The sequence below is a fragment of the Triticum urartu genome, chromosome 6A, assembly GCF_056163025.1.
Source record: "Triticum urartu cultivar PI428250 chromosome 6A, HENAU_Tu73, whole genome shotgun sequence".
In the NCBI taxonomy this organism is placed as follows: domain Eukaryota; kingdom Viridiplantae; phylum Streptophyta; class Magnoliopsida; order Poales; family Poaceae; genus Triticum; species Triticum urartu.
Window position 1 is genome coordinate 590,808,174 of NC_141878.1, and position 6,141 is coordinate 590,814,314.

A 6,141-nucleotide genomic window follows, 5' to 3' on the forward strand; every position below is an offset into this window, starting at 1 on the left:
TAATTTTTGATTGCTCCATGCTATATTATCTACTGTTTTGGACTATATTGGGCTTTATTTTGGACTTTTATATTATTTTGGGGTCTAACCTATTAACCGGAGTCCCAGCCGAGAATTGCTGTTTTTTGCCTATTTCAGTGTTTCGAAGAAACTGAATATCAAACGGAGTCCAAACAGAAAAATCCTTTTTGGAACGTGATTTCCTTCCCGAATTTGACCTAGGAGACTTGGACCGTACGCCAAGGCATCGGAGAGGCGGTCATGAGGGTGGAGGGCGCCCCCCCAGGGCGCGCCCCCTGCCTTGTGGTCCCCTCGTTGCTCCACCAACGTACTTCTTCCTCCTATATATATCCATGTACCCCCAAACGAACAAAACAGGAGCCAAAAACCTAATTCCACCGCCGCAACTTTCTGTATCCACGAGATCCCATCTTGGGGCCTGTTCCGGAGCTCCGCCGGAGAGGGCCGTTATCACGGAGGGCTTCTACATCATCATAGCCTCTCCGATGAAGTGTGAGTAGTTTACGTCAAACCTTCGGGTCCACAGTTATTAGCTAGATGGCTTGTTCTCTCTTTTTGGATCTCAATACAATGTTCTCCCCCTCTCTTGTGGAGATCTATTCGATGTAATCTTCTTCTTTTGCAGTGTGTTTGTTGAGACCGATGAATTGTGGGTTTATGATCAAGTCTATCTATGAATAATATTTGAATCTTCTCTGAATTATTTTATGTATGATTGGTTTTCTTTGCAAGTCTCTTCGAATTATCCGTTTGGTTTGGCCAACTAGATTGGTAGTTCTTGCCATGGGAGAAGTGCTTAGCTTTGGGTTCGATCTTGCGGTGTCCTTTCCCAGTGACAAAAGGGGCAGCAAGGCACTTATTGTATCGTTGCCATCGAGGATAACAAGATGGGGTTTATTTCATATTGCATGAATTTATCTCTCTACATCATGTCATCTTGCTTAAAGCATTACTCTGTTTTTAACTTAATACTCTAGATGCATGCTGGATAGCGGTCAATGAGTGGAGTAATAGTAGTAGATGCAGAATCGTTTCGATCTACATGTCACGGATGTGATGCCTATATACATGATCATGCCTAGATATTCTCATAACTATGCTCAATTCTGTCAATTGCTCAACAGTAATTTGTTCACCCACCGTAGAATACTTATGCTCTCGAGAGAAACCTCTAGTGAAACCTATGTCCCCCGGGTCTATTCTCATCATATCAATCTCCATCACTTTTATTTTACTTTGCTTTTTACTTTGCCTCTTACTTTTTACTTTGCATCTCTATACCAAAAATACCAAAAATATTATCTATCAGATCTCACTCTTGTAAGTGACCGTGAAGGGATTGACAACCCCTAATCGCGTTGGTTGCGAGGAGCTCTTTGTGTTGTGTAGGTACGAGGGACTTGCGCGTGGGCTCCTACTGGATTGATACCTTGGTTCTCAAAAACTAAGGGAAATACTTACGCTACTCTGCTGCATCATCCTTTCCTCTTCGGGGAAAACCAACGCAAGCTCAAGAGGTAGCAAGAAGAATTTCTGGCGCCGTTGCCGGGGAGTCTACGCAAAAAGTCAACATACCAAGTACCCATCACAATCCCTATGTCCCGCATTACATTAGTTGCCATTTGCCTCTCGTTTTCCTCTCCCCCACTTCACCCTTGCCGTTTTATTTGCCTCTCTTTCCCAATCTCCTTCTCCTTCTCCTTCCCGTTTGCCTTTTTCCCACTTTCCTTTTGTTTGCTCGTGTGTTGGATTGCTTGTTTGTCGCGATGGCTCAAGATACTACCAAATTGTGTGACTTCACCAATACTGAATCTTGTGAAATCAATTCGCCGGCCTTCCTAATGAAGATGCCGCTACTCATCTGAATAGCTTCGTTGATTTATGTGATATGCAAAAGAAAAAAGATGTCGATAATGACGTTGTTAAATTGAAGCTATTTCCTTTTTCGCTTAGAGATCGTGCTAAAGCTTGGTTTTCGTCTTTGCCTAAAAATAGTATTGATTCTTGGAACGAGTGCAAAGATGCTTTTATCTCTAAGTATTTTCCTCCCGCTAAAATCATCTCTCTTAGAAACGATATTATGAATTTTAAGCAACTTGATCATGAACATGTTGCACAAGCTTGGGAGAGAATGAAATTAATGATACGTAATTGCCCTACTCATGGTTTGAACTTGTGGATGATTATACAAAAATTTTATGCCGGATTGAATTTTTCTTCTAGAAATCTTTTAGATTCGGCCGCGGGAGGCACTTTTATGGAAATCACTTTAGGAGATGCTACTAAACTCCTAGATAATATGATGGTTAATTATTCTCAATGGCACACTGAAAGATCTTCTAATAAAAAAGTGCATGCAATAGAAGAAATCAATGTCTTGAGTGGAAAGATGGATGAACTTATGAAATTATTTGCTACTAAGAGTGTTTCTTATGATCCTAATGATATGCCTTTGTCTACTTTGATTGAGAATAATAATGAATATATGGATGTGAATTTTGTTGGTAGGGATAATTTTGGTAACAATGCGTATAGAGGGAATTTTAATCCTAGGCCTTATCCTAGTAATCCTTCTAATAATTATGGAAATTCCTACAACAACTCTTATGGAAATTATAATAAGATGCCCTCTGAATTTGAGAGTAGTGTTAAAGAGTTTATGAATTCACAAAAGAATTTTAATGCTTTGCTTGAGGAGAAATTACTTAAAGTTGATGATTTGGCTAGGAACGTTGATAGAATTTCTCTTGAGGTTGATTCTTTAAAGCTTAGATCTATTCCTCCTAAGCTTGATATTAATGAGTCTCTCAAAGCTATGAGAATTTCCATTGATGAGTGCAAGGAAAGAACCGCTAGGATGCGTGCTTCCAAAGATGCCTTTATTAAAGCGTGTTCTTCCAATTCCTATGAAAATCAAGATGAAGATCTAAAAGTTATTGATGTGTCCCCTATCAAATCTTTGTTTTGCAATATAAATCTTGATGAAACTGAATATGATCTTCATTTACCTAGAAGGCGTTCTAAAAATTCGGAGTATTTAGATCTTTATGATGAAATTGATGAAAGTGGGATTGAAAGAATAAAAATCTAGATGTTGCTAAACCCGCTATATTGGATTTCAAGGAATTTAATTATGAAATTTGCTCTTTAATTGATTGTTTTTCCTTGTTGCAATCCGTGCTAAATTCTCGGCATGCTTATAGTCAAAAGAAAGCCTTTACGGAACATATTGTTGATGCCTTGATGCAATCTTATGAAGAAAAACTTGAGTTGAAAGTTTATATCCCTAGAAAACTCTATGATGAGTGGGAACCTACCATTAAAATTAAAATTAAAGATCATGAGTTTTATGCTTTGTGTGATTTGGGTGCTAGTGTCTCAACTATCCCCAAAACTTTGTGTGATTTACTAGATTTCCATGATTTTGACGATTGCTCTCTAAACATGCATCTTGCGGATTCCACTATTAAGAAACCTATGGGAAGGATTAATGATGTTCTTATTGTTGCAAATAGGAATTATGTGCCCGTAGATTTCATTGTTCTTGATATAGATTGCAATCCTTCTTGCCCTATTATTCTTGGTAGACCTTTCCTTAGAACGGTTGGTGCGATTATTGATAGGAAGGAAGGGAATATTAGATTCCAATTTCCATTAAAAAAGGGCATGGAACAATTTCCAAGAAAGAAAATAAAATTGCCATATGAAACTATCATGAGAGCCACTTATGGATTGCCTTCCAAAGATGGCAATACCTAGATCTATCCTCGCTTTTATGCCTAGCTAGAGGCGTTAAACGATAGCGCTTTTGCGAGGCAACCCAATTTTATTTTTAGTTTTTTGTGTTTTTCTTTTGTTAGGGAATAAATAACACATCTACCTTCTGTTTGGATGTGGTTTTGTGTTTTAATTAGTGTTTGTGCCAAGCTAGACCTATTGGATCTTCTTGGATGATAGTTATTTGATCTTACTGTAATTTCCAGAAACTTTAAGTTCAGTGCCCGAATTGTTAAAAATCATCAGAACGTGATTAAATACTGATTCCAATTGCTGATGATCAATAAACAAATTGTCTAGGTCTTCTAAGTTGGTAGAATTTTTTGGGTTCCAGAATTTTGCGTTAGTTACAGATTACTACAGACTATTCTGTTTTTGACAGATTCTGTTTTTCGTGTGTTGTTTGCTTATTTGGATGAATCTATGGTTAGAAAAATATGTTATGATCCATAGAGAAGTTGTAATACTGTAGGTTTAACACCAATATAAATAAATAATGAGTTCATTACAGTACTTTGAAGTGGTCTTTTGTTTTCTTTCTCTAACGGAGCTTACGAGATTTCTGTTAAGTTTTGTGTTGTGAAGTTTTCAAGTTTTGGGTGAATTCTTTTGATGGATTATGGAACAAGGAGTGGCAAGAGCCTAAGCTTGGGGATGCCCATGGCACCCCCAAGATAATCCAAGGACACCAAAAAGTCAAAGCTTGGGGATGCCCCGGAAGGCATCCCCTCTTTCGTCCACTTCCATCGGTAATTTACTTGGAGCTATATTTTTATTCACCAACATGATATGTGTTTTGCTTGGAGCGTCTTGTATTATTTGTGTCTTTGTTTGTTAGTGTGCCACAATAATCCTTTCTGTACACACCTTTTGAGAGAGCCATACATGAATTAGAATTTGATAGAATACTCTATGTGCTTCACTTATATCTTTTGAGCGTTATAATTTTGCTCTATGTGCTTCACTTAGATATTTTAGAGCACGGTGGTGGTTTGTTTTAAAGAAATTATTGACCTCTCATGCTTCACTTAAATTATTTTGAGAGTCTTAATATCATGATAATTCGCTTAATAATAACATGCTTGGTGTTCAAGATTTGTGAATTTTTCTTTTGAGTGCGTTGAATACTAAGAGAAGATTGAAGCATGATAATTGTTTTGAGATATGGAGGTGATAATATTAGAGTTATGCTAGTTTAGTAGTTGTGAATTTAAAGAATACTTGTGTTAAAGTTTTTGATTCCCGTAGCATGCACGTATGGTGAACCGTTATGTGATGAAGTCGGAGCATAATTTATTTATTGATTGTCTTCCTTATGAGTGGTGGTCGGGGACGAGCGATGGTCTTTTCCTACCAATCTATCGCCCTAGGATCATGCGCGTAATACTTTGCTTTGATAACTTGCAGATTTTTGCAATAAGTATATGAGTTCTTTATGACTAATGTTGAGTCCATGGATTATACGCACTTCTTCCCATCCTTCCACCATTGCTAGCCTCTCTAATACCGCGCACCTTTCGCCGGTATCATACACCCACCATATACCTTCCTCAAAACAGCCACCATACCTACCTATCATGGCATTTCCATAGCCATTCCGAGATATATATTGCCATGCAACTTTCCACCGTTCCGTTTATTATGACACGCTCCATCATTGTCATATTGCTAGCATGATCATGTAGTTGACATCGTATTTGTGGCAAAGCCACCGTTCTTAATTCTTTCATACATGTCACTCTTGATTCATTGCATATCCCGGTACACCGCTGGAGGCATTCATATAGAGTCATATTTGTTCTAAGTATCGAGTTGTAATTGTTGAGTTGTAAGAAAAATAAAAGTGTGATGATCATCATTTTTTAGAGCATTGTCCCAAGTGAGGAAAGGATGATGGAGACTATGATTCCCCCATAAGTCGGGATGAGACTCCGGACGAAAAAAAGAGGCCATAAAAAAGAGAGAAAAGGCTCAAATAAAAAAATGAGAGATAAAGAGAGAAGGGACAATGCTAGTATCCTTTTACCACACTTGTGCTTCAAAGTAGCACCATGATCTTCATTATAGAGAGCCTCTCATTATGTCACTTTCAGATACTAGTGGGAATTTTTCATTATAGAACTTGGCTTGTATATTCCAATGATGGGCTTCCTCAAAATTGCCCTAGGTCTTCGTGAGCAAGCGAGTTGGATGCACACCCACGTAGTTTCTTTTGATGAGCTTTCATATACTTATAGCTCTAGTGCATCCGTTGCATGGCAATCCCTACTCACTCACATTGATATCTATTGATGGGCATCTCCATAGCCCGTTGATACGCCTAGTTGATGTGAGACTATCTTC